This window comes from Prionailurus viverrinus, chromosome A2, assembly GCF_022837055.1.
Source record: "Prionailurus viverrinus isolate Anna chromosome A2, UM_Priviv_1.0, whole genome shotgun sequence".
In the NCBI taxonomy this organism is placed as follows: domain Eukaryota; kingdom Metazoa; phylum Chordata; class Mammalia; order Carnivora; family Felidae; genus Prionailurus; species Prionailurus viverrinus.
Window position 1 is genome coordinate 73,706,608 of NC_062562.1, and position 12,428 is coordinate 73,719,035.

The 12,428-nt window shown below is 38.4% G+C and overlaps 1 protein-coding gene across 3 annotated transcripts in view; it reads right to left on the reverse strand.

The window, feature by feature from the left end:
- SUGCT (succinyl-CoA:glutarate-CoA transferase) overlaps positions 1-12,428 on the reverse strand; it is a 760,970-nt gene that overhangs the window by 158,672 nt on the left and 589,870 nt on the right. The gene's annotated exons all lie outside the window — the stretch shown is intronic.

The following is a 12,428-nucleotide window of genomic DNA, read 5'->3' on the forward strand; positions in this document are numbered from 1 at the left end:
ATGTCCCCAAAATGTCTCTAGGCATGCAGTCCAGATTCATTCCGCTTCTTCTTCTTTTTTTTTTATTTTTTAAAATGTTTATTTATTTTTGAGAGGCAGAGAGAGACACAGTGCAACCAGGGGAGGGGCAGAGAGAGAGAAGGAGACAGAGAATCCAAAGCAGGCTCCAGACTCTGAGCTGTCAGCACAGAGCCCGATACGAGACTCAAACTCATGAACTTCAAGGTCATGACTTGAGCCAAAGTTGGACGCTTAACCGACTGAGCCATCCAGACACCCCTCATTCTGCTACTTCTTAAGGTAAGATGCTAATTTTATCTTAGAGAATGCAGCATCATCTCCCAGGCAGTGACACGCTTGGAAAGGAGAGATCTGGCCACCAATGGCAAAAATTGTTTTATCTCTTTTTAGGTTTGTTTGTTTAACAAGACCAAAAGAGGACAAAGTCATATCTTTCTCACTGACTTCACCAAGGGCAGCGTTCTATTTAGACACCAGGAATAACAATGTGGAAATTGTTCACTAGCAATGTGAATCATTTTCAGACAATCCCCAGAAAATCTGGGATAAGTTAGGTGGAAGAGAGATAGATGACAGTATGTGGAAAACTTTATTTATGAATGTTAATAAAATTTCTATTGCAAAGGAAATACTAGAGACAACACTGAAAAGCCCTACATTGAGAGTGAAGCTTATTCCAGCCTGACTCTAAGATGCAAACAAGCCAAAGACCGATTCATTAAGTGCCAAGTTCAAGAGAAAGATGGCAGGCTAGTGCTACAGCTGGAGAAGTTCCCCTCCTCAGGGTTTTGCCAAGAGCCTGCTCACATGCCTTGCAGACCATGATAGATACGTTAGGGCAGACCTGACATCCTTGCCGAGCTTTCTTCATGTCAGCTTTTTGCAGCATGGAAATGAGTTGGTAGGTTTTGGACTAAAGGCAATCTCCCTCATTCATACCTGGGACCTTTGACAGAAATTTTCAAAATGGAAAACAAAAATGGCAGCCAGTCAAAATCAAGGTTCTAATTTTTGCAACATCTGGAGATCCGTTTTGAAGACAACGGCCGATAAAAGCAGAATGGGCTTGGACTTACATGAAAATGCACCCCAAGAAATATACAGATATTTGCTGGTTACACCATAGATTCTGACATCTTTTATTTGTTTGAGCTGTGGGAATGTTTTCAAAAAGTGTGGTGAAAACATGGTGGGACAAAGATTTTGTGAGGGCTTGATATATTGACTTCTATTTTCCACAGGTTGGAATGAAATTGTTTTAAAACAGCAATTGAGGGGCACCTGGGTGGCTTAGTTAGGTAAATATCCTACTCTTGATTTCAGCTCAGGTCACCATCTTACAGTTTGTGGGAGGGAGCCCCACATCAGGCTCTGTGCTGTCAGCAAGGGGCCTGCTTGGGATGCTCTCTCTCCCTCTCTCTCTGTCCCCCCCTTCTCTCTCCCTGTCTCTCAACATAAATAAATAAACTTAAAAAATTAAAACAGTGATTGAGACGTATACCACTCCTTACAAGTTTCCAGGTCACGGAAAGAGTAAATATTTTAACTGCATATAGTAACCAGAATTTGTGAGGAAGTGAGTTTCAGTTAAAGTGTCATCAAGGTAAGATGAAGGTTTACAAATTCTAATACTGAGAAATATGCTGAATGTCAGAGTCAAGTAAAAAGCCAGGCTTTCTAAAACCTGGCTAATCCTTATTCCATGATTATATCTCCAAGAAATTGTGCCCAAATGGTTTATACTCATGGGGAATTTGTAGAACATGGTAGCCAAACAGAGTGACCTTTGCAGCCCAAAGATCTGGGTTCAAATTCCAGCTCTGATACTTGTGTGGCTTTGGGGAACTTATTTAACCTCTCCGATCCTCAGCTTCTTCATTTGTTAAATGGGAATGATAATGGTACCTGCCTGATAAGGTCACTATATCAAACATTAAATGAGTTTAACATCTAAATGCACGTGAAGCATTTGGAAAGAACACTGCCTGAAATATTTTCAGTGTTCCATCAATTCTGGCTCTCATCATGTCATTTCATCTTCACACAAACCTTGTGATATAAGTACCATCCATAATTCTCATCTCAAACATGGGAAGATGAGGATTTGATAGGTATATTAACTCGTTCAAGGATAGACAGCTCATAAGTGGTGAAGCCAGTACTTGAAATGACCTGCTTTCAGCCCAAAGTCCACTACATAGTATATTTGGGAATATGACTGAGAAGAGAAAGAGTTGGTCTTTCCTACTAAGGAAAATAGTTGCTAGGGCAGAAATTAGCAAAATCCCTAGTCCAGGAAGTAACTCTCCATAACTTTCTATGGGGCATTTGCCACTCTATTCCTCTCCCTAAAGCACTCAGAATAGGAGAGAAGGGGTGTGATTACAGAGATGAACCCTTTCCAAACTCTTTTTCCCTCAATTTAATCAGATCCCTTGCTTAACACTTAGCACAAAGCAGGAATAGCCGAAAGCCTTTCTCCTTCCTCTTCCCCAACAAAGTTCACAAGAATGTGCACCTCTCATCACAAACGAGTCTGTTGTTAGTAGACTTTTGCTGACTGAGTGAACATCGGCTGACTTATGGGTAAAGGCAAAGAGGTCTAAAAGGTTCTCGCAGGATTTTAAAAGGAAGGTTAATGTTGGTGCCTGAGCCCTCTCTTTACCCGTCTTTCTCTTGGGACCCTCTGTCCCCTGCCATGATCCCTGCCCACCTCCCCTACACCACCCCACCCCCTACTTCCTGCCAGGAATCCAGGCTCTTTGAATTGTTCTTGGGTTGGTGAAAGTGTCCACTATGGCAACACATTCACATCAGTAACAAATGTTGAAGCTCAGTTTTTCTCATGCAGGTTTCCATCAGCAAAAGCTCCCATTCTCTTTGTACACTTTGGAAGACACCTTGTGCATTTTCAATGACTGTCCTATGGAAGTCCTTAAAATCAGGACCTTGAAGCCTTCCAACATTTGCTTCTGCTGTTCTTTCTAGACCTCGGATACCTTCTTCTTTTCCCTCAACTACCCCCCACCTGTTTGCCCTGTTAAACTGAAAAACTCCTACACCTCCTCTAAGGGGAAGAAAAATGCCATGCATCACTATAGATTTCCTAGCCCACATGAACATCTGTGTCCCCTGCAAGGCAACACTGTTTCTTTACATTCTTCAATTTCTCATAATCCTATCACATTTAGCACAGTGTATCATAATCTTTGTCTGTTCAGCACCTGATAAAGTCTTGAAATGTAATAGCCACTCAATAGGGTTTATTGAGAAAAACTATTAAAAGGTGACTTAGGTAGGTGAGGTTTAGTGAGAAAGAGTATAATTTTTGATATCCGAGAGATCTAGGTTCAAATTCTGGTTCTATCACCTCCCAGTTGTGTGACCATAAGCAAGTCCTCTACAAACCTCTGTTTCTTCATTTATGAAATACACAGTATTGTTATAAGAAGTAAATGAGAAAAGAATATAAACAGTTTTGCTACATGGTGCACATTTAACAAATTTTTGTGTCTCTCTTAAATTTTGCACATATTTTCATGTCTTTATATTCCTCCTCTCCTCCCCGACCCACACACTATTTCTTCTTAGAACAGAGGAATGTAGCTGTTGAAAGTTTGGATAAAAGAGTATTATAATGACAGGTTTTAGAATCCTTATAAGCAGAGTCTAAGAGAAAGACAGAACCATTTGACTTAAATACTACAAGCCTGATATCAAATATACATGGATATGGATGTAGGATCTTAAACCAATGGCCTTTAATATTTCTGGGCCCACTGACAAAGTTATCACCATTATGGAGTAAATATAGCAGGCTATCTTGGTTTGGCTCCATTAAAATTTTAATACATCTAACATGATTATTCTGATTCCACTCTCACCAGAAAGCTGGGCCAGCCTTCTGGGAAGAATTATGGGTCATGCTGATTTTGACTCTTTCCAGGCCCCTATGGCTGTGACATTTCACAATCAGGAAATAGCATGGCTTCTGATTATGATCTGGCTGTGAGAAGAAAGCTTCTGGTCTTATTTCAGTAAGTGGCTCCAGTAAAGTAATCAGTTTTCTGGAGTCTACCACAAACTCATATATATTTTATCTTACATGAGACAGTACTGATTGACCTAAATGCAAACTTGATTTCTTGTGTCTTCAAGGAGAGGTCCAGATCACCCCAAGACTTCATTTAGCTTTGTTTCCCCCCCTATTCCTATAGACTTCACCAGGATTCTTTGAGGTCCTCAGTTCTCTAACAGAAGGGGGATCCACTCTCAGTTTTTCCTCGGTCTTTTTCTTCTGCCTCCAAGAAAAAAAATCAGAGAGCCAAAGGCAAAAGGCCCAAGTATAGTTGGTCTTGATGAACTATTGTCTTCACTGTTGGAGGAGAAACAGACTTCGTCAGTGATTTTTGGCCACAATCTTTAGGTCCTCCTAAAGATTCCAGCTTAAATGTCTGTACGGACGAATCTCTCTTATTAGTTCATTAATATGACTTACACCAGGACCTATGAAAATGTGGCTTTTCAATAATTAATAGGTAACTTAATTAGCCATGGGGAAGAAGTCAGCACTTAAGACTGATAATATTTGATTTATACAGTATATTTGAAGGAGACTGGATAGAAAATCTAAAGTCTAAAACAGTTTCTTGTTTTAAACTCTCTTTTGAACAGAAGTCAGCTCACATCACAAAAATGTTCTTGTTCATACATATAATAATTCTGTAAATACAAGTTTTAAAAAGAGCTTTAAGGCAATAGTCGCAGACAACCAAATTGTAACCATTACGTTTACCATCTTGGCCCATGTCCCAAGCTCCACATGTTTTTGGCATAGTTTTTTAAAATCAACAATAAGGGCTCAACTATGAAGATCCCTTTTTGTTGCTATTCCAAATGAATAAGAGAACAAATCCATTTATCTAAAAATGAATTTGAAACTCTTTGGTGTATGGTGACCATATGCATCAATCCTTGAAAAGTAAAAGCAAAATATTAACTTCCCTCTCTGGTGGAACACTTTAGATTTCTGACATGAGGAACTGATCCTATTAAGTGGTAATTTACAGTGGCTACTTATTGCTTAAATGTGGAAAATCCACAGGGGTAGACATTGGGACTTAAGGAAGAGAGTACCCTGAGTACTATAATATGCACAGCTAATCCTCATCATTCACCCTGTATCATTCTCCACCATACAATTCCCTACCCACTTCCTCACCCTCCACTCCATCCACCGCACCCCCAGCTACTCAGTTAAATAAGAAATGTCTGGCAGAGTTTGCTACAAGAATGTGAGTTGCAGCAAACGGACCTGGTCTATTTATAAGAAATGATTCTTCTGCAATTTTATTTCTTTCTTTTTTTTTTAATATGAAATTTATTGTCAAATTTTCATCTCTTTCATTCCAGGATTCCAAGAAGTTCCCCTGTCTTTACCATATGATGTCCTTCACATGATGAGAAGGAAGGAACTTTGGATCAAGGGAAAGTTTTATCTCTATGGAGGGCCAACAAACCAGCAGCAGAAAGTCTCTCTCTAAAATCCAAGAGGAAGGGGTGCCTCAGTAGCTTAGCTGGTTAAGTGTCTGACTTTGGCTCAGGTCATGATCTCATGATTCCTGAGTTCAGGCCCGTGTCAGCCTCCGTGTAGACAGCTCAAAGCCTGGAGCTTACTTTGGATTCTTCCTCTCTCTCTGTTTCCCCCCACGCGTGCTCTTTCTCTCTTTATCTCTCAAAAATAAATAAACATTCAAAAAATTTATTAAATAAAAAATAAAATCTGAGAGGATAGCTATTCCATTAAGATTGCTTCATTAGGAAATTTCTAGTTATCTCATCCTTTGAGAGTGACATTCTAAACAAACCATACTGCTCCTTCTTTGCTTGGAAATCTACGTTTTGTTTTGTTTTGTTTTGTTTTTAATTCAGACATAAAAAGATTAAAAAAAAATACTGCCTTCCCATTATTTTTATTTTCCCCAGAATTGGGGGACCCATCACTTCCCATAAACTGGACACTTAAATCTTCTCCAGAACAATGAGATGTCTGCTCCAGTGAAATCCGCTTTTTCTATTACTCGATAGGCTTAAAATGAGTAAACACAGAGGGAAAAATGCAGGGTAGTGGAAACTGGAATACATAACGCTCAGTCTGTGGCTTTCTGAGCAAGTCTTGCTTATGATAAACTTTTAAAGAAATGTAAAGTTGGGTCTGAACCTCACAGAATTGAGTCAATTTCTTTCCTTTCCTTCCTTCAGTGACAAACTATACAAGGCATAGACAAACTCCCACTCCAGCCCCCATAGGCCCATAAATTAGCCTTTAAGTAAATCCATTCCATTTCAGAATTCCGCAGTGGGACCTTAGAATGTTTACTCCCCCCCAAAGTTTCTTGCAGATATGAATATAGAATTCAAATACTTAATCTGCCAATTTTAATTTAAGGGTAAATGTATTTTTATTATATAGATTATTATATGATAAAGTATAATACATTATATATTATATATAAATTTTTCATCAATTATTTTTTAACTAAAAATAGAATAAAATTTCATTATAGTAAATATGGGGAATGCAGAAAAAAATTTTAAAGGGGAAAAGTTACCCATAATCTCATTCCCAAATATGATTAGTATTAGCATTTGAGTGTATTTTTTCCTTCCTAAATTTTTTTATTTTGTATATTACTTTTATTACAAATGTGATCAAAGTGCACAGAAATTTTGTATCTTGCTATCATCTCTGAAATGTTAAATACATTAACAGAATTTTTTTAATGTTTATTTATTTTTGAGACAGAGAGAGACAGAGCATGAGCAGGGGAGGGGCAGAGAGACAGAGGGAGACACAGAATCTGAAACAGGCTCCAAGCTCTGAGCTGTCAGCACAGAACCTGATGTAGGGCTCCAACCCATGAACTGTGAGATCATGACCTGAGCCGAAGTCAGACGCTTAACCAACTGAGCCACCCAGGTGCCCCCATACATTTCAATGGTTTGATGATAACCTATTGTTTGTATATAACTGCTTTGGGACTTTGGAAATTGTTTTTAATTTTTTATTATTAATGGCATCTTGGGGGCAAACATAATTTCAAGATAAATAAAAGGGCCATACCAACTACTCTAGTAATTGGGAACAATGCCAGGTTTTTGATTTATTGGGACAAACTTGGAACTCAGAAGCACAATGGCTAGCAGGTCTTGAAGCATCTCACTTTAGATGTCTGGCAACAGACACCTCTTTGGACTCTGCAGATCCAGCTAGAATTCTGATAAGAGAGGGAGATTGGGTCTCTAATGGCATCCACTGCAACATGGACATTAGCAAGAAGGTTCAGTCTCTTGGACCAAAATTCATCACGTCATGGGAGGCCAAAAGTCTGTACCTGCATAGCACTAATATTTACTCACTATAGCACTAAGAATAGTACTAAGATTTTACATTTCTATAACACCTGCTAGATTAGGTCTTAGTATCTTGAATGTCCAATAAATTTTATTGAAGGATGAATAGCTCCATATTACCAAATCACTTCCTTGGTAAATAAGTTCATTGATGAAATAACAAATCTGAGCCTATAATTCCAAATACACATAAAAGAAATGAACAAGAATTATTTATCTTCATCATTTTCAAGTATAGCCACTTCTCCTTTGCTTGAGACTTGCTGACTTATAGAACCCAGAAGATTCTCTGAAGATGCTCCCAAGAGGATCCTCATGACAGATCCTTAGAGGAGTGACATAAGTCTTGTGAGGTATATGTGGGTGATCAAAAGTTGGACTAGTGCTTGATTCTCATCTAGAGATTACTGAGGGAGGGCAGCAGCCCATGACAACAAGCATGAATTAGTTGCAGTAAAGCATAGTGTTTGTGGAAAGAAAAAACTATAGTGTTTGTGTGAAAGAAAAACACATGCCCCCCCTCCCCACAAAGAGATAAAAATTTTCTGATATGAAGTAAGGGGTAAGCCTCTCCAAAGGCAGGGGTTGGGGGCATGTCCATGCATTTTTCTTTCACATCATCCAGTTCCATAGAGGAACTGGATGGAACCTCTTTCACACCATCCAGTTCCTCAAGGAACCTCTTTCATACCATCCAGTTCCCCATGGAACTCTGAGGATGTAAAAGAGGAATTTAGTTATTCCTAAGCTCCTCAAGAAAGAACATAGAAGTTAGAAGAGGTGCATGAGCTATGGGGCTGCAAAAAGGCTACCATAAACAGCTAGGAGGCACTAGTAGGCAGAAAAGGGATCGGGGCATTGTCGACTGGTACTGCTAAGGGAAAATTTACCTGACACTCTGAGAGGGAGCAGGAGTAAAGATGGAAGTAACCACAGGTTGATGATGAAGGGAAACTTCAAAAAGTCATTTGAACAGCAAAACTACAGAGAATTAACCCAAATTAGAGCAAAAAGATAAAGAGCTCCAGGAGGGATGTCTTTAGGTAAATACTAACTGATAAATAACATTTCGTTGTTATTTATCTGATCACAAGCACTACATCAGCACAGTCTACCAATATCAGAGAAAATAAGACAGAACCGGAAATGAGAATACATGTTCACAGACAAGTGTCCACTGATGTCAGATCTCTGCCTCCACACCCCTCATCCACTGCAAAGGGAGCCATGCCTTGCTTAGAAAGGGACATAGACATGGTAAATTGAACATAAATGTTTATTATTAATCCCTCCCAATTCTCCATGAAAATGACAGGAAAAGAAGTTTTCTAGACCTAGAAAAGGACTAAGAAGGACTAGAAGACCTAGAAGGACTAAGAGATAAGGGAAGGAATTGACAGAAGATGAGAAATGGTAGCAATATTTTGTAAGCTGAAAATGCAATGGATGAGCCATCATTTACTTAGAGATGGGAAAAAGCTGAAACTGTGGATTAGAGAGTGGAGCAGTGAGGAACAAGCCAGTTTAAGCTGCAAAATCCTGGAACTAGAGGCACCAGCAAACTCAAAAAAGGCAGGGGTACAGGGTAAAACTGAAAGCAAGCATATGCAGACAGTTGATGTTGACTGCCCCTCCTCATCCTTCTGGAGAGGCTGAACAGGGCCCACAGCTGAGGACAAAAGTTATATTCCACGCAGGAAACTAGACAATTAAGTAAAAATCTGCATGGCAATCATGAGATTCCCTAGCCTCCTTCCCCAACTTGACTTCTAGAACACAGATTACCAGGCTAAAACTCCAAAGACAGAGATTTGTAGGATTTCTCTCTCAAGAACCGAACAAACCAAGAGAACAGATCTGTAGATGCAGATATTTGGGGTTCCCCAATGAAAAGCCTTCCTATAAGCCTACACTCAAGAAATGAACAGTCCATAAACTCTTCCCTCACCTATAAGCTTCCAGCTAGCCTTTTAGTATCACCTTCTTCAATATTAATAGGTACCCAATATGTCTTTCTATGTGATGTGCACATTTTCATTTTTACAAAAGTTAATTACTTTAACCCTTTACACATAGTATTAGTGTTTTGCACATATACATGTAAATTTATTTCATCATAATAGCTCTATAATGTAAGTACCATTACTGTTCTCATTTTTCAATAAGGAAACTGAGGGACCTAAAGACTAAGCAACTTGCTCAAGGTCACAAGCTATGAAGTGGTGTGGCCAGTTTCACAACCTTTAAGTTTGGAACCAGATCCAATGCTTCTAATCTCTAGATTATACTGCCTCAAAATAAATGTACAAAGTTAGACAACCAAAGAGAAAGGGAAACAATGGAAACAGGCAACCAAGGGCCAAAAGAAAAGTGTAAGTTAACTATAACACATTTATTCAATTTACTCATTTGTATTACTCAATTTATTCATTTGTAAAACAAAGCAAAATAAAATGCCAAGATGCTCCCTCATTCAGAGAATGAGTATGGGAACAGAAGATTGAAGTAAATGAGTTATAAAATAAACTTATAGAACTAAAAGGAAAAGACAGAAAATAGGAGAGAAAACTAAGACGATCTACCTAGGAAAGACAGAGTAAGCTGTCATTATGAAATTACCCAGAGAAATAATACAAGAAAACCTCCAGAGTGAATGATCCCATGAATATCCAATTAGCACAATAAATGATAAAAGAGTTCCACTATGACACACCACTGATAAATATAAAAAAGATTATTCTGGAAGTTTCTAGGAAGGAAACTAAACACAATCAGAAGATAAAGATTTAGAATGACATTAGGCTTCTGAACAGCAATTCTGAAAGACAGAAGACAATGAGTGGCTTCTGACCAAGTAATGATCAAAGGTGAAAATAAAATAAAGAGCTTTTCCAACACGTGAGGTCTCAACAAAAATTTTGCCCCTTCTGTCTTTTTTTTTTCCTATAGAAAGACAGCGTTCTAGAAAATAACCCCAATTTGATGTTGCAGAGAAGCTTCAAGAAGTCATTCAAATAGCAGAACTAGGGAGAATTAATCCAAATCAGAGCAGCAGGGGAGATGTCTTTGGGTAAATACTCAATGATAGATCATCTGTTTTGTTGTTGTTATTCTTGTTCATCTTACAGTGGAATTTTACAACTCCATTGCAGAATTTAGGTATGAATTACTCCTACAAACATTAAAAACTAAGGAATGGATAAGCAAGGCAGCTATTAATTCAGAATAAAAATAAAATACTCCTACAACAGTATGTCTCTCAATTGTGAGAAATAGTTATTTACTCCCAATAATGTAAATACTGGCTATGGATTAACCAAAAACAGTTACCAATTATGTTGGAAAGGAGGAAGGGAAAAATAGGTCGTAAGTTGTATGGGAGATGATTCTAGAGAGCTGAATTCTCATTATCTGTAGGACAGAATAAATATATAATGTCCACAATTCCAAGAAGTTAGGAGATAGCAAAACTGTGTTATTTAGAAATATGGAGGTAATTAGTAGAAGAAACAACTTCAAGCGTTTTCCAAAAACAAGAATTTGGGAAGGAGATGGTGGAGCAGGAGGATGCTGCTTTTTATGATAAGCCTATAAATTTTACTTGTTTCTTCAAACCATGGATATGTATTACTTTGATAAGATGGTCTTTTTTTTTTTAATTACAAGGAAACATTTTAAAAGGGTAGATTAGAGTCTCAGAACTGGACTCCAAGTAAAATCTCATTGCATCTCTATACCCTAGATACACAGAGACTCTTAGGTCCCCAAACATGTCATGTCCTATTTCCTATAATCTGTGATATTACCTTACACAGGAAAAGTATAAATGTAACTAATGTTCCAGATGGTGGTCCAAATTAATCACATGAGACCTTAGGAATGGAGAACCTTTACTGGCTGCAGTAAGAGAGATGAAACATAACAGGGCCCAATCCACCCTTGTTGGACTCTGAAGATGAAGATAGGGGGCCATGAGCCAAGGAAGGCAGCAGAATATCCCTCAGCTGATAATCAGCAAGAATATGGGGACCTCAGTCTTACAACTACAAGGAACTGAACTCTGCCATCAACCAGGATGAACAAGGAAATGGATTGTACCATAAAGTCTCCACAGAGGGATACAGCCTACTGACATCTTGGTTTTAGGTTGGTGAGGTCCATGCCAGACTTCTGACTTACAAAATTATTACACGATACAGTCATTATGTTCTAAGCCACTACATCTGTGGTAATCTGTCATGGCAACAATAGAAAACTAACACAGAGTGCCAGCTTCTAAACCAATTCATGCAATTACTATGGATGAACATTGAGTGACAGTTTGAGAGTGAATGTGGACACTCAATGGGTTTAATAAATCCATAAATTTAAAAATCACCAGAGAGACTGTTTTATCTTCTTAATACAGTTGACTAAGGTCAACTGTGAGTCAAGCAATGGAGAACCCACCTGCCCATCAAACACTAATCAATAGTTTTGAGCATGGCTAAGGGTTCTGAAGGTTCCCACAGTGGAAAAGGAAGCTTCAAACATCCAAATTGCTTCCACATTCTTCTGTTAGAGCCATTCCTATCAAATGCATCCAAGCCAGTGGGATGGGTTTATGACAGAATATAAATATTTGTAAGCACCCAACATAAAATCATAGTCTCTGACTTCACAAGTAAGCCCTGCAAAAACAAGGTGGTAGTCTTGGGCACAGGTGAGCATGTGAAAAAACTGACCTGCTCAAACAGCAAAAGTTTCATGGCTAAATCAAGCTTAACTAAAGGTGCAAACTGCCCTTTATTTCAACCTGAGAGCCAGCAAATGAAGAAAATAGCTCTGATCTTTCTTTCTTCCTTTTTTTCTTGTGGGAAACTTCTTTTTAAATTGAGATATAATTATCATATAACACTGTGTAAGTTTAAGGTGTACAACATGCTGCCTTCATACATTTATATACTGCAGTACCACAGTGTTAGCTAACACCTCCATCATGTCACATAATTATC